A 26,443-nucleotide genomic window follows, 5' to 3' on the forward strand; every position below is an offset into this window, starting at 1 on the left:
GTGGAAAGTAAGGAATACTCTAAGGCAAAACTAAATGAAAAGAGAAAAGTGGTAAGTAGAATGCTAACTTCCATTTTGAGAGCAATTGCAAACTTTAGTGAATTTGAGCTTAATTTTCATAGATTTACAGAACACAGAGAACAGAGAGATAAAGCCAAGAGTTGCTTAAATTAGGAAGGCTAAAAGAATATAAAACTAGCATCCACCAAATTGGCCAGTCCCTTGATTTAAGTGTAAAAAATATATAAATGTACATTTCTGGATAGTGTTACAAGATGTTATTTCTATCTTGAATTCTAGTAATAGTGCTGAATGACAGGGGAAAATGATCATTCTAGTTGAAAACAATCCTAATATTGGACTGAATCCTGAATTATGTGACGTGAAAAACTTCATTGCAGTACTGCAGTGATCATAGGTTGATATAGCCGCCAGTCACCTGACAGAAACAATTGTAAATTTTCTTTGGAATAACCTGTTTTCAGTCTAAGCCACAAATAATTACCACAAATAAAATTTTAAGAAGTATAAATTTATAATAAAAACAAAATACCCAAAGAAACAAGGCATCACAAGCTAGAGTCTCCAGAAATCGTGTGTGTATTAGCTGCTCAGTCATGTCCGACTCTTTGCAACCCCCAGGCTCCTCTGTCCATGGGATTCTCCAGGCAAGAATACTGGAGTGGGTTGCCATGCCCTCCTCCAGGGAATCTTCTCAACCCAGGGATTCAACCCAGGTCTGCTGAATGGCAGGCAGATTCTTTACCATCTGAGCCACCAGGGAAGACTTAACAAAGGACTAAAGTCTTAACTTCAGTTAAGTTAACTTAACTGAGAAGACTTAACAAAGGTCTCGAGAAAATGGTTTGATATTGAAACTATTCTTTTAGGTCAGGGTCCCTAGAAACAGACTCACATAAACACTTGCATGCAAGAGATTTATTTGGGTGTCTTCTTCGAGGAGGGTGAACATTTGCAGGGCAGTACAAAAAAAGCCTGACTGAGTGATAGGGTTTTCAACAGAAGCCTTAACTGATCTTATAAACTCTGGACCTAATCCTAAAATTACTATTAAAAAAAAACATACTTTAGTGTTTCTGTTATATAAAACAATAACCACTCTCTAGATTGAATATAATGGTTATAATTGGGAAATGAGATCATAAACATGAAAATTCTATAGTAATTCTAAAACTTCTACCAAACAGGTTATCATGGCCATCTATCTAAAAATCAAAAGAACAGTCACTGGAGACAGACGATCCCAATTTATTTCTGACTTACACTCACTAGATAGTGGACCAAAGGTAAACCACTTTCTCTGTAGGCCTCAGTCTTCTCTCATCTAGAGTAGAAAGGAATAAAAATTACTTTGTAGCATTGCTGTGGAGGACTAAATAAGGTGAACTTATCTGGAGATTAAGAATACCATTTATTCTCCAGATAAACTTATTAGATAGCAATAGTTTATTAAATATTATCTGGTATAACAAAAGTACTTAAAAAAAAAGAGGAGGATCATAATCCCTAACTTAGCATCTGTCTCACTTTTACTATATTTATGATATGCTATTTAATCCTCTGTCCCCAAGATATTTTCTGATCATGGCACATGCAGAGCCTAACTCCCACGCTAAAAGCAAAATAATATTTTAATGAAGCTTGCCTTTACTGGAATATACACATTCTGCAACAGCATGAAGTCCTTGTCTTTTTCTCTGACTCCATATACATTTTACAGGAGAATATGGACTTCCCAGGCAGGGGTAAAGAATCCACTTTTCAATGCAAGAGATGTAGAAAACATGGATTTCATTCCTGGGTAAGAAAGATTCCCTGGAGGAGGGCATGGCAACCCAGTCGAGTATTCTTGTCTGGAAAATCCCACGGACAGAGGAGCCTGGCAGACTACCGTCCATATGTCACAAAGAGTTGGACATCACTGAAATGACTTGGAGAAAAGGAGAAAAGGAAAGATATAAGCATCTGAATGCAGGGTTCCAAAAAATAACAAGGAGAGATAAGAAAACCTTCCTCAGCGATCAATGCAAAGAAATGGAAGAAAACAATAGAGTGGGAAAGACTAGAGATCTCTTCAAGAAAATTAGAGATTCCAAGGGAGCATTTCATGCAAAGATGGGCTCAATAAAGGACAGAAATGGTATGGACCTAACAGAAGCAGAAGATATTAAGAAGAGGTGGCAAGAATACACAGAAGAACTGTACAAAAAAGATCTTCACAACCAAGATAATCACAATGGTGTGAACACTCACCTAGAGCCAGACATCCTGGAATGTGAAGTCAAGTGGGCCTTAGAAAGCACCACTACGAACAAAGCTAGTAGAGGTGATGGAATTCCAGTTGAGCTATTCCAAATCCTGAAAGATGATGCTGTGAAAGTGCTGCACTCAATATGCCAGCAAATTTGGAAAACTCAGCAGTGGCCACAGGACTGGAAAAGGTCAGTTTTCATTCCAATCCTAAAGAAAGGCAATGTCAAAGAATGCTCAAACTATTGCACAATTGCATTAATCTCATACGCTAGTAAAGTAATGCTTAAAATTCTCCAAGCCAGGCTTCAGCAATATGTGAACCGTGAACTTTCAGATGTTCTAGCTGGATTTTTAGAAAAGGCAGAGGAACCAGAGATCAAATTGCCAACATCCACTGGATCATGGAAAAAGCAAGAGAGTTCCAGAAAACATCTATTTCTGCTTTATTGACTATGCCAAAGCCTTTGACTGCGTGGATCACAATAAACTGTGGAAAAATCTGAAAGAGATGGGAATACCGGACCGCCTGATCTGCCTCTTGAGAAACCTATTTGCAGGTCAGGAAGCAACAGTTAGAACTAGACACGGAACAACAGACTGGTTCCAAATAGGAAAAGGAGTACGTCAAGGCTGTATATTGTCACCCTGCTTATTTAACTTCTATGCAGAGTATATCATGAGAAATGTTGGGCTGCAAGAAGCACAAGCTGGAATCAAGATTGCCGGGAGAAATATCAATAACCTCAGATATGCAGATGACACCACCCTTATGGCAGAAAGTGAAGAGGAACTAAAAAGCCTCTTGATGAAAGTGAAAGAGGAGAATGACAAAGTTGGCTTAAAACTCACCTTTCAGAAAACGAAGATCATGGCATCCGGTCCCATCACTTCATGGGAAGTAGATGGGGAAACAGTGGAAACAGTGTCAGACTTTATTTTTTGGGGCTCCAAAATCACTGCAGATGGTGATTGCAGCCATGAAATTAAGATGCTTACTCCTTGGAAGAAAAGTTATGACCAACCTAGATAGAATGTTGAAAAGCAGAGACATTACTTTGCCAATAAAGGTTCGTCTAGTCAAGGCTATGGTTTTTCCTGTGGTCATGTATGGATGTGAGAATTGGACTGTGAAGAAAGCTGAGAACCAAAGAATTAATGCTTTTGAACTGTTGTATTGGAGAAAACTCTTGCGAGTCCCTTGGACTGCAAGGAGATCCAATCAGTCCATTCTAGAGGAGATCAGCCCTGGGTGTTCTTTGGAAGGAATGATGCTAAAGGTGAAACTCCAATACTTGGCCACCTCATGCGAAGTGTTGACACATTGGAAAAGACTCTGATGCTGGGAGGGATAGGGGGCAAGAGGAGAAGGGGACAACAGAAGATGAGATGGCTGGATGGCATCACTGACTCGATGGACGTGAGTCTGAGTGAACTCCGGAAGTTGGTGATGGACAGGGATGCCTGGCCTGCTGCGGTTTATGGGGTCACAAAGAGTTGGACATGACTGAGCAACTGAACTGAACTGAAATGACTTGGCATGCATGCACAGGAGAATATAAATTCTCATCCTACTTTTGTTACGGCAACATGTCCCCAGAAAGTTATGGTGGTTTTGTGCTAGAGAAAAGGAATGGATGCTTACAATGAAAATGAAAAAAAGAAAAAGAAAAGTTCTACTTGTATAATGATGAATAAAACAATCACAGGAAAAGATAGAATGGGCTATTCAAAAACAGAAGAAGAGTCAATGTTTATGTGTTGAGGATTTCAAAAGAAAATTTGAAACCCAGTGATGATGAAAGGGCTAGTTTTCTAAGCTAGAGAATTTATATAGGAGAACTGCAGGAGGTAAAGTTGAAAAATTAGCATTACCATGCTGATTAAGATTCAGTTCAGTCACTCGGTCTGTCCGACTCTTTGCGACCCCATGAATCGCAGCACGCCAGACCTCCCTGTCCATCACCAACTCCCGGAGTTCACTCAGACACACATCCATCAAGTCAGTGATGCCATCCAACCATCTCATCCTCTGTCATCCCCTTCTCCTCCTGCCCCCAATCCTTCCCAGCATCAGAGTCCTTTCCAATGAATCAACTCTTCGCATGAGGTGGCCAAAGTACTAGAGTTTCAGCTTTAGCATCATTCCTTCCAAAGAAATCCCAGGGCTGATCTCCTTTAGAATGGACTGGTTGGATCTCCTTACAGTCCAAGGGACTCTTTAGTGGGTCACTATTAGATTAGACAGTAAAGAATCTGCCTGCAATGTGGGAGACCTGGGATCATTTCCTGGGTTTGGAAGAACCTTGGAGGAGGGCATGGCAACCCACTCCAATATTCTTGCCTGGAGAATCCCATGGACAGAGGAGCCTTGCATACTACAGCCATAGGGTCACAAAGAGTTGGACATGACTGAAACAACTTAGCACACATGCATACTCAGGAAAATATAAATGCTCATCCTACTTTTGTTATGGCAACACAGCATATATTTGCAAGGTGATACTATTCCTTAGACTAAGCATTTTAGCATATATTTGGGTTGATTCATTTTATTTTACTACTGTATTTAAAAAACAAGTATAACACTGAGATTTTTATTTGCAAAAACATTCATGGTTAATCAAATAACACTGGAAAATATGTTTTGTGTCTGTGCTCTGAAAAGACTATATATGAGGTTCTTCTTGTGTGTGTTGTAGTTGTTTTTCCACATTTAGAACATGCCAAAGTGCAATTGTTTCTTTGAATAAAATTCCTTTATCTTGAGTCCTTGAAAAGAGCAAAATTACCACTAATTTTAATGGCTCAAATTTTCAAGCTATCCAGTTGCAATGGAAATAAATCTCATATAGAATCTGATCCATGGGTTGATTGCTTTGCAGCAATAAACGAGTCTTATGTTTCATTCTTTATGTTTGACAAGTTTTAACCTGTTCTTCTTTAAAGAAAGAAAATCTGGGGCAACTTGGCTTCTATGATAAGCTGTCAAGATGAAAAATCCACACTGTAATGTCAATTGGCACTAGGTGGGACGGGGCTTACCTGTCCAAAGTGCTGGGTGATAGGCAGGCGCTGCTGCAGGCGATCTGAGCGGCTGGTGAGGGAAGGGGCCCTCAAGGAGCCCCCCTCTGCAGGCCAGAGTCCCCTTCCTAGGAAGAGGGTGGGTAAGCCAGGAACTGCTTCCCCCCACTGTCCCCTGGCATTGGCCACTGACTTTACCTTGTACATGAGAAGACTCTGCATACCCTTCAAGCCGCTCTTTGCCTATGGAGGAACCGAAAGAGTGATTTGACACCGGCATTTGAGAACCAGGCCCTCCACCCCTGAGGCCAGATTCATCTCCCCATCTGCTCATGGGTGACTCAAAATATATTCAGAATCCCCCTGTACCAGCTAAGGCGTCAATACAAACATGCCTCTTTGACTAATACAAAAGGAATATTCCCTGAGGAGATAACCCCCAAATGAAACAGGCAGCGGCAAAGCCGGAACGCCGTAAAAAGTCCGTGTTCAAAACCGAGCAAAGAATAAAAATTCAACAGACGGTTCCAAGCTGCGGGAGCCGGTCCCAGGAAACTTTTGGATTTGGGAGAAAAACAAAACACTAAGCGTGGAAGCAGAAATGTTAGTGTCTAAGAAGGAATACCCCGAGATGTTTGCAATGCTTGTGCTTCAAAGAATATTTGAGGCACATGTGATTTATTTTTCAATCATCTGAGATTTAACAAAGACTATTCCATGATTATTCTAAAAAAATCAAGAGGTAATTTATTTTTATGAATTTTAGTTGAACAGCAAAAGCATATCATTTCTAAAGGTGCTATTAGGAACAACAGTAAAACAACCAGCTATTGAAGTATGTATACAGTGAATATTTTAAATTACAAAGGAAAAAAAAGCAACACAGGGGGAAAAACTAATGCAGATCTCTGTTGATATTTTAGGTAATGATTTCATGAATGTTAAATAGATGGAAGTGATGTATCACATGTTTTCAAGGCTTTATTATGAGATTGAAAGTGAAAGTGTTAGTTGATCAGTCATGTCCGACTCTTTGCGACCCCTTTGACTGTAGCCCACCAGGCTCCTTGGTCCATGGAATTTTCTAGGCAAGAATACTAGAGTGGAATGTCATTTCCTTCTCCAGGGGATCTTCCCAACCCAGGAATTGAACCTAGGTTCCCCCCATATCAGGCAGATTCTTTATGATCTGAGCCACCAGGGAAGCCCCTATTATGAAATTAAAAATCTCTTTTTCAAATGAATGTCATTCAGCATTAGTTTAAGAAAATCTACTACTTTAGAATTAATCTCCTAATATTCATTTTTCAGCTGTATTCTATTCAGAATCAAACCTGTTAGACCTTCCTTCTGCTGAATAAGTCCTATACTTCCTTACTTACACAATATTATTTTCTTAATGATAACATCTGTGATTACAAATCACACCTGACAAATTCTTCTTAAGGCCTTTTCCCTTGTTTTCCTGAAAAACCAGTTTAGTCTTGTTTTAGCTATATGAGCTAACTTAATAATCAATTCTTGTTAATTGCAGAAATATTCTATTTTCAAAAGTCCATATATGAAAAAAAAAGTCCATATATGAATTAATCATTTTTACTCTTTCATTACAAGTATCAGATCAGATCAGTCACTCAGTCGTGTCCGACTCTTTGCGACCCCATGAACCGCAGCACGTCAGGCCTCCCTGTCCATCACCAACTCCCGGAGTTCACTCAGACTCATGTCCTTCGAGTCAGTGATGCCATCCAGCCATCTCATCCTCTGTCATCCCCTTCTCCTGCCCCCAATCCCTCCCAGCATCAGAGTATATAATCATTAAATTACAATCATTACAAGTATATTACAAGTATAATTAAATCATTACAAGTATATAATCATTGAATAATTGTATGTGTTTTAACTGATATTGAAAGATATTTAAGATAACAGTGTTATGGCAAAAGGTGAGTTATAAAATAATGTGTTTTATACTTATAGCCATATGTATGAATATATTTGAACATGAGAGAATAATGTTAAAATATGTTGGTATATACATGAAAAAATCTGACAAAATACAGAAAACAATATTCATTTCTTAAGTGGGTTCATAGTGAACATTCATTTTTTTTTAAATTTTATTTTATTTTTAAACTTTACATAATTGTATTAGTTTTTCCAAATATCAAAATGAATCCACACAGGTATACATGTGTTCCCCATCCTGAACCCTCCTCCCTCCTCCCTCCCCATACCATCCCTCTGGGTTGTCCCAGTGCACTAGCCCCAAGCATCCAGTATCATGCATCGAACCTGGACTGGCATCTCATTTCATACATGATATTTTACATGTTTCAATGTCATTCTCCCAAATCTTCCCACCCTCTCCCTCTCCCATAGAGTCCATAAGACTGTTCTATATATCAGTGTCTCTTTTGCTGTCTCGTACACAGGGTTATTGTTACTATCTTTCTAAATTCCATATATATGCGTTATTATACTGTATTGGTGTTTTTCCTTCTATAGTTGTTATTTTTGGTAAGTGCAGTTTTATTTTGATTTCTTCTAATAAAACATGGGAAAAAGAACAGATGCATGTAAATCCACATATTAACATATTGTTAATATGTGGCTATCTCCACATATCTCCAAGAAATAGGATTATCACCAATCTTAATTTTCTTCTTGACTATGTTTAAAATATGTGTTTAATAAACAAGAGCTATCAATTTAGGCAATACAAGGTAGAATTATATTAATAGACTAAAATTTTTTAAAATCCCTCATTATGGTACTTATAAAAACATTTCATTCTTTATACACATTTTATTTGTTTTATTTTACATATATGGCTAATTTTATTTCAGTTGAGTTTATTGATTAATAAACTGCCCTAAGTCTGTGATCATTGTTAAATCACCAAACCAAATGAAATTCATCACAGCTAAGTTAATGTCTGACTTTCTCAAAAGCTTCTGTTTCATTGCCTGCAGATTGACAATTAATTAATTTTTTAAATTATATTTTTGGTTCTTTATTTAGTTTTGTGTCATTTTTTATATAGGGTCACAGATAATTGACAGTAAAATAGCAGTATAGCAGCTTTCATATACAACAGGGAAAGGACATTAGGAAAATTAGTTTCTATTTCTAAGAAACATTAAGACCATAAAAGAGTAAAAAAAAATCATATTCAATAATTACTTGTTTTAGATATTTCTTTCCCCTGCATAGCAATGTGCTCACTTTTTTCTTATGAACCACATGAACATTTAGATTTTATTAAATTATTTTAAAATTCTTATGTTATAAGTGACATAAAATTTATGTCATATGTCATAAAATGTTGAAAAGACATTTTATTCCTAATTATACTCTTAATTTTTCTTCCCGTTATTGTCTTTTTTTGCCTGTTCAATCATTTCCAGTGATATTTAAGATCTGTGATAGCTAATGGTAATGTTAGAGCACATTTTCTGGATCCAAGCCAATCATAACATCTTTCAGTAATGTTTATATATACCAAGCTTGCCAGCTTCTTACCAGTGCATAACAGAAGATAAATGTACTACTACCAAGGCTAAAAGAAGCCAAGCCATCTGACTACTAGCTACCTATTTTTACATAGCTGTTTTCAATTCGCATCATCTTGTTATAGCAATATGATTTATTAATCCTTCTGACATTTTTCTCTTTGACAGCTTCTCAGCTTCTGTTATATCCTTCTTGGATGGGTAAGTACTATGTACTATTCTGAAACTGTTCATCATGTTTTGTATGTTGAGACTTTATTTTAGGCACTTAGTCTACTGAAGTGTTAACAACTTGGATTTAACCCTATCAAAAATAAAAATAGGGCTCAAAGGTTCAAGAAAAGTGAAATGAAGAAAAGTGAATTTGGAGATGTGATTGCAGTGGAGCCTTTCAATATTTTTGACTCTAAGTGTGTTAAGCTATAACTCACATTATAATTTCCACATGCAGGATTTAGGATTTTATTCCAAAGGGAAACATATTTTTAAGACAGCTATATTCTATCATGAATATTCAAATAGTTTGATTTAGGAATATTTTTGCTATAATATTTTGAATTTTACACCTTCTTAATTCTACTTTTACATTTTCAAATTAATTTCAAATCATCAATAATTAGATAAAGCCACCAATGCAAAGTGGTATTTGTTTCTTTATTATATATCTATTAAATTTTATTCAATTGCTATTAAGTAAGATTTGACAATATATATTATACACATTAAACAGTGAAAACAGAATAATGTGTATGTGTAGATCCACATACTAACAATGACCAATTCCAGAGGATTGAATTATAGGCAATCTTAATTTTCTTACTGTATATATATATATATATATATATATATATATATATACATACATACACTTATATTTATATACACAAACACCGGATTAATGATTTATTATAGTCAAGCTCTTGACAAGGTTGTGTTGCTAGAATCTACAGGAAAAATGAGAGAAAATATTTAAATTCTGTCGTTCCCTTTGTCTAGTAAAAGAAACCAAGTGTTTTGTTTAATGTGGGCAGACACATTTCTTATTGCCAGTGAATCCAGAAGCAACTCAGGCACATAAAATATACTAGTCAGACTCATGTGGTCAAACATAAATTTACACAGAAATTTTATTCAGATGGGTACTTTATATTTTTGGGTCTTTGTCTGATTTGCTGCTTGAAAATTGACATACTATCTTAGTTTTCTCTTAAGTTAGTATCTTAATTAATGAAAATGTTGCTATAGAAAATAAAGTTGATGTGGTTTCATATTACTTCCTCAGGATCTAATTTAATATATTGAGTTTATAATTTTTAAAGTATAGTTATGACATGATATCACTCAGATTTTAGATATTTCAAACTGTCTTTTGTCAAGTGATAAATGATGTTTCTGTTATGATTATTTAAAAACTTGAGATGAACCAAAACTGTATATTCACTTGTATTGTTAGAAGGAATCTGTAATCTTTAGATACTGACGTTCTTCTATGAAAGTTTTGGAGTATGATTATATGTTCCCTTAACTATTCAAATGATTTCTATCATATTTCTTCATAGAAGTAAAATAAAGGGTTAATTCCTAAACATGCAGGGAAAAAAAACAGATATTTTATGCATTTGACGCAACTAGAATCTGTTTTAATTTTGTAAAGGAAGTTGTTGAGATGGCATTTTTCACCATCTTCTTAGAAAGTCATAATATTTGTTCAAAATATTTTGGGCACAGGTGTGGCTCTTGCACAGGGGTATACTGGATAAGAAGGGAGTTGGTGATTTAAATCTCTGTGTCTATCTGATTTCTTGTGGAATCTTTTGTCTGATATAATTTAACTCAAAATCATTGCGATTTATAGCCATATTGTGTAATTTCCAGAGATTCAGAAAACTAATAAGTACCAATGGAGAAACAATTAAGTAATGATTACTTTTCACATACTCTCTTATTCATTAAAAAATGGGAAAAAAAAGAAAAATTATTATATACTCTAGATTCCTCAATCTCTTTGCACAGTATACAAAATGTAAAGTTCTAGATAACGTCACAAGATTCATGAAATTTGACTTTTATGTCATTAGTCTTTATTAATGACTATCAGAGATTCTTTTAAAGTCAATGTTTATTTTAAAATTTTCAGTAATTTAAAAGTAATTTGTTTATATTCATGTTATTAAAATGACATTTCACCAAGAGCATTTCTGTTTTTACAAATGAGCACATGCTGATATTTTCTTTCTGAAGTCACATAAATATTTTGTGACTATTGTTACTGCATGTAAGGTAGAAAAGTTTGGGTCATTATTATAATAATTATTAAAATTTTTATATACATATATAAATGTATATATAAAATTTATGTGTAAAATGACTACTTAAATACTCCCCATAAGATATTAGACCAGAGAAAGTAGAGGCCCCAAAAGGTAGCTCTGGAAGTGATAGAAACAAATTTAAAGCTTTAGATTCACCTAGTTTTGTAACACATTAATAAATAAAGATTAATTTCAGAATATTATTAGGATGTCTGTAATTCTTTCAAAATTCAACTTCATAGGGCTTCAGAATTTGAGAAGGGTCAGTGGTGTCAAGAGGTCATAAAAATTGTTGCATTTCACACTTCACATATAATCAATTCATGACTTTAAGACAATAATGAATAGTTGGGGTGCTAATTTTCCACTAACTATTTTAAATTGTAATTAATACCAAAGTGTGTATTTTGAATCATAATAGATTTCACATTTTCAAAAATCATATATATGATGAAACCTGTGAATATTTATTTTTATTGAGATTTGGATTTTTTTCAGCATCTTATAAAAGTCAAATTTACAAATCTACAATGCACCTTGTAGAACAAGTACATCTCCAGGTAAAGGAAAAGCTTACATATACTTACATAGAGGCCTCAATTCCCTAAAACGCCATAGGATCTTGACTTCCTTTTGTATTCTCTTTTAATCTTTACCTAAATTGGTTAAGACATACACATACACAATTAGCAGACATTCAATTTCAGAAATATTTTCAGAGATGAGAAATTGAATTATATACTTTTTGCATATTTACCAGGGAACTTAATTGCAGTTGTTATATTTCACTTTTTTATTCTCTAGAGAATTTAAGAGATTATAATAATATTTTAAGTGTTGAATTATGGATTGCTAAAAAGTAGTAATAAACATTGCAACATTCTTTTTATGATATCCTCAAAATTCAAAGAATGGCAGAAGCCAACTTTCTAAGTCAAGTGTTATATAAATTAATGGGTAAACACTATGTGATAAGGCTATCAATGTATAAATTTTTGTAAAGGCCTGGAACATGAAGTAAACCTCAGTGCAGTATATATGTCTCCATATTCTTCTCAAGAATCAGAATGTGCTTATTGTAAGCATATACAGAAATATGGTGAACCCATATTTTTCATACGAACACCATATCTCTTCCACTAAAATAACTGTGTTTATTCCATGTTTGTTAATAGGTGAGGACCCAGATTGTATCCCTTCATAATTCCAAGACTGGAATCAGAGACATATTATGCGGGTCTCATATATAATTAAAGTTCACTGTGCTGTTGGTCAGACAGATTGGTTTAGGGTGTGTGAATAATCCAAGTTAGGTCACTGCCTTTGTCCCTGATTGCTACTCTAAAGAAACAGAGTAATGCAAAGCTGAGATATGAATAGAAACAGCGTCATTATGTCATTGTTTGTGACCTAAAATCTTCTCAGTAATGTCTGCCAATATATTCTAAGTTAGAAATGACCTTTCCCAAGATAAATCTGTGATAGTATATTTTCTCTAATTGGAAGAATCATAAATCAATTCACACAAAAGACCCCACATAATTTTAAAGAAAATTTAACCAGATGAGACTGAAAGGACAGAGACACTATAAAATTATAAGATTTAGACTCCAGAATTTCTATGGACTGGAATCAGGCTGAGAAAATGTTCAGATGCAAACACAATTTCTTTACAAAAAAAAAAGAGGCCAAATCAGAAACCAAAATCAGGACCCAGAAAGTAAATCCAGGTATTGTGGAAAAACATTTCTAGGCAATAAGACTAAGCTGTTATCAATAAACTGGCAATAAGAACCGAGCTGTATTTCAGAAATGCTATAAATCAGTGACTCTGGCTTCCATTTGTTTTATTGGTTGGCCAAAAAGTTTGTTTGGGTTCTTCTGTATTGTGAAAAACCTGAATGAACTTTATGGTATACCCAATATTTTGAATGAGAGAGTATAGAGCAGTCATCCCATAGCTGAACCACTGGTATATGTTGGCTGTATGGTGGGGAGATAGCTTGTTTCTTCAGTTCACAGGTCTTCAGACTGAGCCAAACAGTAGTGAAAGAACACCACCCATAGAGCCTCGTCTCTGCCCAAATCTGATATATACAAGATGCTGCACTTGGGCCTGAGTCTGAGGCTATAATATATGAGATATCTGGGGGTCCTGAGAGACAGTAGATGTACTTTGCGAGTAAAAAAGGTAAATACTTTATGGAAAGAAGGTGGACTGTGCCTGCAAGTTCTTTGACACTCACCAGTTCAAGAACTGAGGGGGCTTATATCAGCTCTCCTAGAACCTGGACAGGACATTGCGACTGCCTTGTAAAACAGAATGCAGTAGTAGGAATGCAATGTGACTTTGGATAAAAATGCACGCAGCTTCTGCCAGTCTTTCTTGAGACGTTTGCTCTGTAAGATCATCAGCCATCATATTAAAACAAACAAACAAACAAACCCAGCTATCCTGATGTCACTACAAGGAGATATCAGGTGGACAAACCATATACAGGAAGAAGTGATGACTAGCCAGCAACCCCAACTGTTCTGGCACCCATTGTTTGCATCTTTCCAGCTCTGTACCAGCTACTCAAGTGTTGAAGTTATCAAGATAACCCCATGCCTGAAATGAGACACTGTGCCACTACTGCATGGGAGACCCAAGCCAGGGGGAGAACTGACTAGCTGAACCCAGTGGAGTGCTGGATTCATGAACAAAATAAATGATGCTGTTGGTTCCAGCCACTATTTTGGGCTATTAACACAGTAATAGATAATCAGAACAACAACAACAATCTAGAGATTTTTTTTTCTTTAGAAAAATACATGAAAAATAAACTAGTTACAGACTTTATTTTATGACTGTGGTTTAGATCAAGATCCCTGATAGCAGCACTATGGACATTTGGGGTTCAATAATTTTTGTTATGAGGAGTTTCTCTGTGTTGTATCAAATGTTTCGCAGCATCCCTGCTCTGTTTTCACTAGATGCCAAAGGTATAGAACCTCCCAAGTTGTGACTACTGTAAGTGTCTCCAGACATATCCAGGAGAGACAAAATCTTTCTTAGTTAAGAATCACTGATTACATAAATTTCAGGAAAGAATGGAGAATGGTAGGAGAAAAAGAAATCCTAGACAAGAAAAGAATATGAAACATTTTAGCTTAAATGGCAAAGAATTTACACCAAGCCCTCTAATAATAACCATAGAGACAGTTTTGAAACAAGTATATTCTAGAAATAAATGTTCTGTTTGCAAAATTATCAAATTTGCATGCTATACATACTTTTGTAAATACATAGAATTAGAGTTCAATTAAGGTATGTGATTATTGATGGTTACCTTGACTAATTGTTTTACTTGCTTCTGGCAATTTTTTAATCTCTTCTTTCATGCTTCAGCTGATTTTTCATGTTATTTTCTATCGTTTCAGTAAAAACAAATAATTTTAGAAACTGATGGCTAGTCAAGAGATGAGTTTTGTCCCCCAGATAACCCCACAATTTAACATTTGAGCTTTTAAAAATACTTACCAAGAAACAATTGCTAATTGATACTAATGAGCTATGTTGTGCGTTTCTGACAGGACAATGTACCTCTTCAAATTCTGGTGCTACTAATTGCATGGCAACTTACAATTCAAAGTAAACACTATCAGAATAATTATTCATGGAAAAAAAAAACAAACAGGATTTGAAGTGAGGAGACATTAGGTTTTAGTAAGAATTGTTTTCTCCTATAGTATGAGTATTTTAAACTACTAACATAGTTCTGATTTTTCACTTTAATTGAATCCATATACTTACATAAGCCACTTCAGGGGCTCTGTATGCTGCTGCTGCTGCTAAGTTGCTTCAGTCGTGTCTGACTCTGTGCCACCCCATAGACGGCAGCCCACCAGGCCCCGCCGTCCCTTTGTTGTAAATTATTAGATTTATTTCAAACATTTCTTTCTGAATTACAGTTGTTAGGATAATTATAATTACTAGTTTACCTTTTTCTCTAATTGTTTACCTTTTTTTCTAAGCTTGTCCAGAGAAGGTTGGCCAAAAAGAGAGTGAATGAATTGATTTTGTTTCCATCTTACACCTAATAATGATGCCATTGTGCTCTGCTCAGTCATGTCTGACTCTTTGTTGCCCAAAGGACTGTAGCCCAGCAGGCTCCTCTGTCATGGAGTTTTCCAGACAAGGATACTGGAGCGGGTTGCCATTTCCTTTTCCAGGGGATCTTCCCAACCCAGGGATCAAACCCGTGTCTCTTGTGTCTCCTGCATTGGCAGGGGGCTTCTTTACTACTGTGCCACCTGGGAAGCCCTTAATGGTGCCATTGTCTCCTAACAGTTCTGTTTCAAATGCTGATTGTCCTAAATGTGAGGAAATTAGCAAAATTCTTTTTTACAATGGGACAGTGAAAATCTATCAGCAGAACAATGAAAACATCAGGGTGTGTAGTATACAATGATAGGTGGTGAGAAGTATTAACTACTGTTTAATTGGCAAGGAATTCCCCTATGCTCCCAGTACACCATAGTATTATTTCTACTAGAAGTCTAAGTAAGCTAGTGCCTGATCATATAATGGACTGAACTTTCAAATATACAAGGTGTTATCTTTTTCTTGGTAATTGGCATGTCACTATTATAAGGCATGTGTCTATTATCAGGTGACAGTTACCACTTATCAGAGGAATAGGACATTCTTTGCATAGAGCATTCAAATAGATTAAATCAATTTTCTCCTTTTTACAAACTTTACATGGTATAATGACATATAAATTGATTTGTAAACTATTTATAACTTGTAGATGGGTTTACCTCTTTCATTTTTCCGGAAGTAAGGAATGGTAAAGCTGGAGAGATCTGGCATGCCAGTACATTAGCCCTTCTGTAACTGATTTTCATTTTATTGTTGCTCTCTTTCTTGCAAGGGCAAGATGCTAAATGAGATGAGATAATTTAGGTTTTGTCACATTTGCTTTCAAAGATTAATGTACACCAATAAGAGGAATCAAAAAGATAATATTAGAGTGAATTCATGAAGCACAGTTACTATTTAACAGCAGAATTAGATGGCATGCTGTTTATCAAAATGGTTTCTTATCATTTGTTCAAAATAAATGAACAGAGGAGTAATATGTAAAAGCCTATGTTTTGAAATGTGGCAGATTTGAGAATGAAACCTGGATCTGCAATTTTATGATTCTGTGATATTCATTTATTTTTCCAGTGCTTTTGTGTTCTCACATACCCCAAAGAGAAACAAGGTGAACTCTTTAAAAGGTTTTGTGTGTGAATGAACATCTTCAAATCAATTTAAACATTATTATTATTAACATTATTATAGTTTTTCAAGTAAAGGAACAATTTATAAATTATTATATGTAATTATTTAAGGTTTGACTCTAATATAGTGAGGTAAATTTTCATGTGACTTATGAAAACTTAAAACTTCATGGATTATTTGTCAAATATGTCAGATGATAGGAAAAAATACTGGTACTTTTTTATTCACTTTTGACTGTAGCTATCTTATTCAATTCATAACATATCTAGAGTATTTTAATAGATTCTGAAATAGTGCCTTTAGATTTTTCCTTCCTTTCTTCTCTCTCTCCATTCTTCTTTCCTTTCTGCCTCCCTCTCTAACTCTTTGCATTCATCCTCTTTTCTATATATTTAGGGAGGATGTGGGTTTCCCAGGTGGCATTAGTGGTAAAGAACCCACCTGCCAATACAGGAAATGCAGGAGATAAAGAGTTTGATTCCTGGGTCTGGAAGATCCCCTGGAGGAGGGCATGGTGACCCACTTCAGTATTCCTGTCTGGAGAATTCCGTGGTTAGAGGAGCCTGGTAGGCTGTAGTTGATAGGGTCGCAAAGAGTTGGACACAACTGAAGTGACTTAGCACGCAAGCACAGTGAGGATTTAATGTATCATATCAGAGGTAGATGCTGCAAACAACACTGAGAACATTGGAGCATTTGTTCCCAAGGTACAACCCCTCTAATAGAAACAGAAAAGCCATGACAAATAAGAATAGTGAAATACTAACCTGTGCTATGGAAAACAAACAAAAAATCATGAAGGAGCAAGACACTTCATTCCCCAACTTGTCTCTCTCTGGAATATGTATATTTCTTTGTCTGGTGGATGTCTATCAGGTTTATTTTTTAATAGAAATTTAGTTCTGTTGTTCTGAATATGTAATTTCTATAATGTTATAATGACTCACAGATACAGTGCAACCTACTCACTGTGTGTACATGTATCTTCCATAGCCTACTTCTACAGTAACTAAGACTATTTTGTATGCAAAATATTTTTTAAAATCCTTATTTTTATTTATTTCTGTTTGGCTTATATTTTGTTCTCAACTCTTGTCATAGATCTTAGTAGATCACAGTGCTTTTGACAAAGTAGGGCTCAATATCTTGATAAATCAGTCAATAAATGATGAAATAAATGAACAAACACATGATTGATAAACTGGATGATTGAATGAGAACTATATGGCATATTTTCCTAGGTGTTCTCTCTAACTAAATTATCTTTTCTCTTCTTCCTCTATATGTGTATATTTCCCAGGCTTCAATTTCCTGCTATTTCATTCTCCTTTGATCAAATCAGTTGATACCAACATTCTGATGTTATTGCTTATATTAAGCATTTTTTTCTATTAAATCTTTTTTGATATTGTTATTTCATCACTAAGTCATGTCTGACTCTTTGCAACCCCATGGACTGCAGCATGCCAGGCTTCTTTGTTCTTTACTGTCTCCTGGAGTTTGCTCAGTCTCATGGCCATTGAGGTGGTGATGCCTTTTTGGCATATCTTATGATAACTTTTCTTGTATTATATATATATGCTTTCTCAATAGCTAACATGTAGAGAATTATTCATTGCATGCTTTCATCATTTTGATAAAACTATCTTTTTCTAAAGCTAGAATCTTCCAAGTTGACATATATATATATATAAATTATATATATATATATTTTTTCTCTCTTTATATATATATACACACAAAAGAAGCTTGTGTGTTTGTTTTGTATATAGGCATCCCTTTATAGTGGAGGTACACCATAAATACTAATATATTTAAGAGATGTTACCCCCTTATAAGCCTTTGGCTATAACAAATGCATTTTTATCATATGATAACCCAAGAATATTAATTAAAATTTTCAGAATAAGATATTGTATCCTCAGAGGATAGGGTCAACATAATACTTGTTGGTTAAAATGTTTGACAGATGCTGGGAACATATTGTCATTTGAAAGGGGAAAAATGAACCAATTCATCAAAATCAATGATGTTCACAAAGGGATTTGTACAGTGTCAGAGGTACCTTTATATTAACCATAGCCTTAAAAAAAAGGAAAAAAAAAAAACAGCATTTAAACCATCTATTGTACAAAAGAAGCCATTGGTTAATGGCAGTATTCTTTTTTTCACCAGAAGCAGAACTGCCAAATATCATACCGTACATGTCATGTGTGTGTGTTTTGTAGCCTTATGTATTTGAGTGGAACATTTCACAGTAATTAAATCGAATGAAAACTTGTTCTACAGAGATTTTTCAGAGTAAATAGTTGGCAGTTACTTACAGACTAAAATGTTGTACTGCTAACCTTTTAACAAAATCTCTTTCTGCCAAACAATTTTATCAGCACTCTTTATTACTCTCGTGGTGGGAGGATGCCTTTTCATTTTTTTGATATAATGGCTATAGATCAGTATATATTGGGTTGTGGAAACATATAGACTCTATTAGGGAAGGGAATCAAGGTAGGCAAGTACTGTCTACAACTGACAGCCACCTTTCATGTGAAAACTCAAGGGAGCTTTTCCTTCTGGATACCTGAATAGAAGAACCAGTATACTCCATTCTCATTTCTTTCAAAGTTAATTTTGCTTATGTTGTGGCTAAAAGAAGAAAATCTGGAAAAAAAAAAAAAAGAACTACTATGTTCTATACCCAATTTCAGTGATTAATGCTCAAAGAAATTCCAGTTGTCAAAAATAATGATTTTGCTGTGAGTCACAGTGACATCAGATAACTCAAATAGCTTCATCAACTGAAATATTAACTCATGAAATGTTGGATATAACTGCATCCTTCAAATGACTCATTTATTCTGTGATGATAATATGCAGCCTAAAACACTGAATACGCTAAACTCTAGTGAGTTTTTGCTTTGGGCATATACACTATGAAGATGTTTTTAAATTTATTGTGGTCAAATATTGATTGTTTTTTTCGTGGATCAGGAACTAGTAAACATCTTAATTTTGGAAAATGTTTTTCCTATATCATCATTTTATTTTTTCTTGAATTGAGATATATTTTATTGTTATAAGATGAAAAAGAATAAATTTTCTATTTATGCATTTTAAAATGCTTAAACTTTAAAAAACATTGGATATCTTTTCAATATATAATGCATTTTTAAGTTCTTTAGTTCTCCAAACATTTTTTTTTAACTAAAATCTTAAATCTGTTTTTTTTTAATTATCTTATTTTAATTTTATAAATGGGTAAAGTACTGAATTTTATCCATTTAATTTTATAAATGGATAAAAACTACAAATTTGGAGTAAAGAACTTTATAAGTAGGTACTTATACAATATGAGAAGCTATATCCAGTTTATGATAATATATCAGGATAGAAAACTTCTCCATTTAAAAATGTAGTATCCATTCTCAGGGCTGGGCAGGCTTCATGGATGGGCATGTGACTTATGAAGTTGAAACAGGGTCACACACTTAGAAGGACACCATCCTTAATCTGTGGTTCTGCTGTTGCTGTCTTGAAATTCTTAATAATATTTTAGCTAGGAGCCCCACATTTTCATTTTGCACTGGGCCACTCAGATTGTTCACTGGGCCCTGACACAGAGTTATAAATATACCAAATTTTCAAAACTGTTCATGTTTGCATAATTTGAGATATTAGCAATTTTAAATATGAAAATGCTAATTTCAATAACTAAGTTTGTGAGGTGAAATCCTATCCAGTTTCTATTTTTTCCTCCTCCTATGTTTTGTTCCAAATTAATAGGTATCATCTAGAACTGGACAAACATTTGAATCCCTGAAATGACAATAAGCAATATCCATGTTTTCAGGAGTATAATATAACAGTTCTGTGACCATCTATACACAAAATTTTGAATTCACCTTAGTTCTTATAGTTGATCCTTTGAACAACATGAGGTTAAACTGCTTGGGTCCACTTATACACCAGTTTTTTGTTTTTCCTCCCCTGTGGTAAATACTATAGTACTTACTAAAATTGTCTGAAACTAAGGATCTGTGAAACTGCAGGTGCAGAGGATCCTTGGATAAATATGTAAACTATAAGTTACATTTGAACATGGAGGGTTGCTGTCCCAACCTCTTGTTGTTCAAGCATCAACTGTATTTCCAAATTCTGTGAAAGACCTGCTTTGGGACCCTTCCCATATTCTATTCTTTAGGCTAATATTCTCATCTCCCAGTTATTAAAAGTGTTGAGGCTAATGTTCAAGGTTAATCCAGCCCAACACTTGTGCCAACTGGTAGGAGGCAATACTGTGGCAAGATCTAGGAACAGATGTTACCTTGGACACATTTTAACCCTTTTTTGACTCTTTCATCTTTTCCCTTTCTGCTAGATTTTTTCCTTTAGAAGTGAGAAAATTCCTAAATTATTCTCAGGTTTAACTTTTGATTTAAGGCAGAAGAAAATTAAAACAGTTTAAGGAAGTTGATTTAACACAGAATGTTGTAGATAGAAGTGGAGCCAAGGAGACAGTGATTACAAATACGTTTTGAGAAATTTCTTTCTAGAAAGATTATGTAATGTCTTATTATCCACATTAGATGTTCATGATTATTTACCACAACTTTATCAGCAGAGGAAAAGGGAATCCAATCACAGGTATCCAATTTGATTGTAAAAAGGAGCAACTTATTTTTATTTTAATTTGCTATATAGACAATTAATGAAGTTGAATGTTTTTAATACATATTTTGGCTACTCTTATGCCTTTTTTGCTTTTTCAATTGTAATGTAAGTTGGAGTATTTGCCTGCAATGCAGAAGACCTGGGTTCAATCCCTGGGTCAGGAAGATCCCCTGGAGAAGGGAATGGCAACCCACCCCAGTGTTCTTGCCTAGAGAATTTCATGGACAGAGGAGCCTGGCAGGCTACAGTCCATGGGATCCCAAAGAGTTGGATACAACTCAGTGACTAACATTCTTTAAAAAGCAGTAATGTCATAACCATAATTTTTATTTGAAGGAAAGTTTTATATAGGTCAGTGATTAATAACTCTCAGTTATCACTAATATCAGAAAAAAGAAAGTGGGCTCAACTTACAGAATTAGGATTTTGTGTGCATATGTGTGAGAACTTTATACCAAATGGAATATTAATACAGAATAGGTAAAGTGCTATTCTAAAATTTACTTCTCTGATGATGTATGCATATACATACATACCTGTCTCTTTGAAAGTGTTTATAAGTGGATCTATAAAACACTCAAAGTCCCTTTAAGATCCAGGATCTGTAATTATGAATAACTTTAAAAAATGTTCATAATGTAAATAACCATAAATCTACTATAGCTGTGATAAAATAATCTTCTCTTATGGTTCATAAAGATCAAAATTTTTCTTAGCATATCTGCTTGTAGATATAAAAGTGCAACACATATTTATTACTACCAATATGCACATATTCTGGAAATATAAAATATAATGAGCAAAGGACATTTCTGTCAAATAGAGACTTCAAAAGAACAATATAGTCTGGTGCTTTTGCTCTTCTTACTTATCATATGGAGATCCAGTGTGTTTCAACTTTGGGAAGTAAATATGCCAGTCCCTGAAACAGGAGACATATTGAGGTGCTTGCTTTATTTCCCAGGCTACTTATAGAATATATTATAAATGGAAAATATATATTTTATTAGAAATGGCATAAAATAGTGTTATTTTCTTATGTGCTGAATAGTTCCATATAGAAAACTCTCCAAAACTCAATCTGTAAAACCCAATCCATCTCCCAGTAGTCAAATAGATTTCCAATTCCCTTGTGAAAACTCCCTCACTTCTCATTTTCCCTTGAGGTATGATATTACTTAATCAGTTAAGTTCAGTTGCTCAGTGGTGTCCAACTCTTTGCAACCCCATGGACTGCAGCACACCATTCTTCCCTGTCTATCACCAAACCCCAGAGACTACTCAAATTTATGTTCATCGCATCAGTGATGCCATCCAACCATCTCATCCTCTGTTGTCCCCTTCTCCTCCCAACATCAATCGTTCCCAGCATCGGGGACTATTCCAATGACTCGGTTCTTTGCATCCAGTGGCCAAAGTATTGGATTTTCGCTTCAGCATCAGTCCTTCCAATGAATACTCAGGACTGATTTCCTTTAGAATGGACAGGTTGAATCTCCCTGAAGTCCAAAGGAATCTCCAGAGTCTTCTCCAACACCACCGTTCAAAAGCATCAATTATTGGGCACTCAGCTTTCTTTAGAGTCTAACTCTCACATCCATACATGTCTACTGGAAAAGCAATAGCTTTGACTAGATAGACCTTTGTTGGCAAAGTAATGTCCCTGCTTTTTAATATGCTATCTAATTTGGTAATATTTTTCCTTCCAAGGAGCAAGTGTCTTTTACTTTCATGGCTGCAGTCACCATCTGCAGTGATTTTGGACATCAAAAAAAAAATAAAGTCAGCCACTGTTTCCATTGTTTCCCCATCTATTTTCCAAGAAGTGATGGGTCTAGATGCCATGATCTTAGTTTTCTGAGTGTTGAGCTTTAAGCCAACTGTTTCACTCTCCTCTTTCACTTTCCTCATGAGGCTCTTTAGTTCTTCTTCACTTTCTGACGTAAGGGTGGTGTCATCTGCATGTCTGAGGTTATTGATATTTCTCCTGGCAATCTTGATTCCAGCTTGTGCTTCATCCAGCCCAGCATTTCTCATGATGTACTCTGCATATAAGTTAAATAAGCAGGGTGACAATATACAGCCTTGCCGTACTCCTTTTCCTATTTGGAACCAGTCTGTTGTTCCATGTCCAGTTTTAACTGTTGCTTCCTGACCTGCATACAGATTTTCCAAGAGGCATGTCAGATGGTTTGATATTCCCATCTCTTTAAGTGTTTTCCACAGTTTGTTGTGATTCACACAGGCAAAGGGTTTGGCATAGTCAATAAAGCAAAAGCAGGTGTTATTCTGGAACTTTTGCTTTTTTGATGCTCCAACGGATGTTGGCAATTTGATCTCTGATTCCTCTGCCTTTTCTAAAACCAGTTTGAACATCAGGAAGTTCATGGTTCACATATTGTTGAAGCCTGGCTTGGAGAATTTTAAGCATTGCTTTGTTAGAGTGTGAGATGAGTACAATTGTGCAGTAGTTTGATCATTTTTTGGCATTGCCTTTCTTTGGGATTGGAATGAAAACTGACCTTTTTCAGATGTGTGGCCATTGCTGAGTTTTCCAGATTTGCTGGAATGTTGAGCCCAGCACTTTCATAGCATCATCTTTGAGGATTTGAAATAGCTCAACTGGAATTCCATCACCTCCAGTAGCTTTGTCCATAGTGATGCTTCCTAAGGCCCGCTTGATTTCTCTTCCAGGATGTCTGGCTCTAGGTTGGTGATCACACCATCATGATTATCTGAGTTGTGAAAATCTTTTTTGTATTGTTCTTCTGTGTATTCTCGGCATGACTTCTTAATATTTTCTGCTTCTGTTAGGTCCATACCATTCTGTCTTTTATTGTGCCCATCTTTGCATGAAATGTTCCCTTGGTATCTCTGATTTTCCTAAAGAGCTCTCTAGTCTTTCCTATTCTATTGTTTTCCTCTATTTCTTTTTATTGATCGCTGAGGACAGCTTTCTTATCTCTCCTTGCTCTTCTTTGGAACTCTGCATTCAAATGGGTATATCTTTCCTTTTCTCCTTTGCCTTTAGCTCCTCTTATTTTCTCAGCTGTTTGTAAGGCCTCCTCATAAAACTATTTGCCTTTTTGCATTTCTTTTTCTTGTGGATGGTCTTGATCACTGCCTCCTATACAATGTCATGAACCTCTGTCCATAGTTCTTCAGGCACTGTCTGTCAGATCTAATCCCTTTAATCTATTTCTCACCTCCACTGTATAATCATAAAGAATTTGATTTAGGTCATACCTGAATAGTCTACTGGTTTTCCCTACTTTCTTCAATTAAGTCTGAATTTGACAATAAGGAGTTCATGATCTGAGCCACAGTCAGCTCCTGGTCTTGTTTTGGCTGACTATAGAGAACTTCTCCATCTTTGGCTTCAAAGAATATAATCAATCTGATTTTGGTGTTGACCACCTTATGATGTCCATGTGTAGTCTGTAGTCTCTTGTGTTGTTTTAAGAGGATATTTGCTATGACCAGTGCATTCTCTTGGCAAAACTCTGTTAGCTTTTGACCTGTTTCATTTTATACTCCAAGGCCAAATTTGCCTGTACTCCAGGTATTTCTTAACTTTCTACTTTTGCATTCCCGTCCCCTATAATGAAGAGGGCATCTTTTTTGGGTGTTAGTTCTAGAAGTCTTGTAGGTCTTCATAAAGCCATTCAACTTCAGATTCTTTAGCATTACTGATCAGGGCATAGACTTAACTGTGATACTGAATGGTTTGCCTTGGAAACGAAGAGAGATCATTCTGTCGTTTTTGAGACTGCATTGAAGACTCTTTTGTTGACTATGATGGCTACTCCATTTCTTCTAAGGGACTCTTGGCCACAGTAGTAGATATAATGGACATCTGAGTTACATTCACCCATTCCAGTTCATTTTAGTTTGCTGATTTCTAAAATGTCGATATTCACTCTTGCCATCTCTTGTTTGACCACTTCCAATTTGCCTTGTTTCATGGACCTAACATTCCAGGTTCCTATGCAGTATTGCTTTTTACAGCATCAGATTTTACTTCCATCACCTATCACATCCACAACTGGGTGTTGTTTTTGTTTTGGCTCTGTTTCTTCATTCTTCCTGAAGTTATTTCTGCACTGATCTCCAGTAGCATATGGGGCACCTACCAACCTGGGGAGTTCATCTTCCAGTGTCATACCTTTTTGCCTTTTCATTCTGTTCATGGGGTTCCCAAGACAAGAAGTTTGGTTAGTTTTCTGTGATTGTGGTTTTCATTCTGTCTGCCCTTTGATGGATAAAGATAAGAGGCTTATGGAAGCTTGCTGATTGGAGAGACTGACTGAGGGGGAAACTGGGTCTTGTTCTGATCCCTGTTCAGTAAATCTTTAATCCAATTTTCTGTGATGGGCGGGGCAATTTTCCCTCCCTGTTGCTTGACCTGAGGGCAGGGCAATTTTCCCTCCCTGTTGCTTGACCTGAGGCCAAACTATGGTGGAGGAAAACTTGTGTGCACCAGGACCCAGGAGAAAGGAGCAGTGACCCCACAAGAAACATTCCTTAATAGTGTGTATCATAAATTGTAGCATTTAATAATGTGCCATCACTTGGTTAATACAGCTTCTTAGAGGCAAATAAAGCTATCCACTCTAGTTAGTTTAAGCAGAAACTAACAAGAAAAAGAGACTATATAGTTCACAGATTCTTAGAACACTGAAGCATCAGTGTTTGAAGTTTATGCTGGCAGGATCAGTGTTTCAAAAACAGAGACACTTCCGGAAAAGCCAATGATTTTCTTCATAAGCCTCCAACATGTCCCAGAACCAAAGTAAAGATCTCTCTGATTGAATATGATTGGATGGGTCTGAAGGATAGGCCTGCACTACTCTACCATAAAGGTTTTAAATTCTAATTCTGCTTACAATGTGAGAACCTCAGGCAATAACACAGGAAGTCACCTAAAACAAGAGGCTGCTCAGTGTGAATGAGACAACACAAAGGATGAAACATATTATCTTCTCTAATAGGATTGTTACAGCAGGTATGTTTATTTTGTTATTCCTGAAAGCATTTAAGTCTCAGAAGTATTAAATCATGTATCATGGTTCTTCATACAGACCCAGCATCCTATTTACCTGGATTCAAAGCTCTGTTCTATTAGTGTGAAATTGAAAGAAAGAAAATTGATTTCACTGTCAACAATCAAGTTCTTGTCAACAAATGTTGGATAACAGAATCTGTCTCATAGGGTGATTGTTAGAACTGAAGGAAATAGCTTAAATGCCTAGCACAAAACCTAGATACTTTACAACCTTTGTTTTAACCATTCTTATATAGTGTTATAACCTGTGTTTTAAAGTGGTAAAGAATCCACCTTCCAATGCAGGAGACACAGGTTCAATCTCTGGGTCTGG

General features: G+C 35.5%; 1 protein-coding gene across 1 annotated transcript in view; it reads left to right on the forward strand.

Annotated features, from left to right (window-relative positions):
* The window catches only part of MGAT4C (MGAT4 family member C), an 870,660-nt gene that overhangs the window by 99,149 nt on the left and 745,068 nt on the right, over positions 1-26,443 (forward strand). The window contains exon 2 of the mRNA XM_070370006.1: positions 8,979-9,011. The gene's annotated coding sequence lies outside the window, so the exon portion shown is untranslated. The remainder of the gene's footprint in view (positions 1-8,978; positions 9,012-26,443) is intronic.

This window comes from Bos mutus, chromosome 5, assembly GCF_027580195.1.
Source record: "Bos mutus isolate GX-2022 chromosome 5, NWIPB_WYAK_1.1, whole genome shotgun sequence".
Lineage (NCBI taxonomy): Eukaryota > Metazoa > Chordata > Mammalia > Artiodactyla > Bovidae > Bos > Bos mutus.